The sequence below is a fragment of the Neophocaena asiaeorientalis genome, unplaced genomic scaffold, assembly GCF_003031525.2.
Source record: "Neophocaena asiaeorientalis asiaeorientalis breed wild unplaced genomic scaffold, Neophocaena_asiaeorientalis_V1.1 scaffold523, whole genome shotgun sequence".
Lineage (NCBI taxonomy): Eukaryota > Metazoa > Chordata > Mammalia > Artiodactyla > Phocoenidae > Neophocaena > Neophocaena asiaeorientalis.
Window position 1 is genome coordinate 628,635 of NW_020175436.1, and position 1,086 is coordinate 629,720.

Genomic DNA, 1,086 nt, shown 5'->3' on the forward strand with positions numbered 1-1,086 from the left:
GCCCGTGAGCCATGGCTGCTGAGCCTGCGCGTCCGGAGCCTGTGCTCTGCAACTGGAGAGGCCACAACAGTGAGAGGCCCGCGTACCGCAAAAAAAAAAGGGAGAAAGGCACTCAAGATGTATTAGTCAGTGTTCTCCAGAGAAACAGAACCAGTAGGATGTGTAGAGATACATGGAAGAGGAAATTTATTCTAGGGATTGGCTCATGTGGTTATGGAGGCCAGCAAGTCCCACAATTTGCCCTCTGCAAGCTGGAGACCCAGAAGAGCCAAGGGTGTAATTCAGACCAAGTCCAAAAGCCCAAGAATCAGGACAGGCGAACACAGAGATCCCAGCTCAAGCAGGCAGAGCGGATTCGCCTTTCCTCATCTTTATGTTCTATTTGGGCCCTCAGTGGATTAGGTTCTGCCCATCCACCTTGGGGAGGGCACTTGCTGTACTCAGTCTCCTGATTCAAATGCTAGTCTCCTCTGGAAACACCCTCAGAGACACGCCCAGAAATAATGTTTTACCAGCTACCGAGGCATCCCTTAGCCCAGACAAACTGACACCTAAAATTAATCATCACACAAGCCAAAGGGAGTAACACAAAATCGTCAGAGGGTCTGTAGAAAACTTGTGGATGGAGGAGATGAGTTTGGAAACCTGGGTGGATCGGTTCTTGAAAAGCCCTACAGGGAATTCCCTGGTGGTCCAGTGGTTAGGACTCGGGCTTTCAGTGCCAGGGGTCTGGGTTCAATCACCAGTCAGGGAACTAAGATTCTGCAAGCTACACAGTGTGGCCAAAACAAAAACAAAGACAAGAAAAAAAAAAAAAGAAAAAGAAAAGCCCTGTACACTGTGCTAGAAACTTTATCCTGGGGACCCCTGGAAGCTTTCTAAGGAAAAAATAAATGCCTTCAAATCTGTGTTAGACAGAACGTTTACTTGTCTTTGGAACCTGTGAGACTATAAATTCTTTGCCTGGGCTTGTTTTCTCTTGTAACCCCAGTTCCCAGGACAGATTTAGACCTTTTGCAAGGGTCAGACTTAAAGTCAGTCATTTCCATTTTTTTTAGACACAATAGCTACAAACAATGCTTTGGA

The 1,086-nt window shown here is 46.9% G+C and overlaps 1 non-coding gene across 1 annotated transcript; it reads left to right on the forward strand.

Annotated features, from left to right (window-relative positions):
* Positions 1 to 682: 682 nt before the first annotated feature.
* Positions 683 to 754, forward strand: TRNASTOP-UCA (transfer RNA opal suppressor (anticodon UCA)). The gene has a single exon. It is a non-coding gene; the product is annotated as a tRNA-Sec (tRNA).
* The last annotated feature ends 332 nt before the right edge of the window (positions 755 to 1,086 follow it).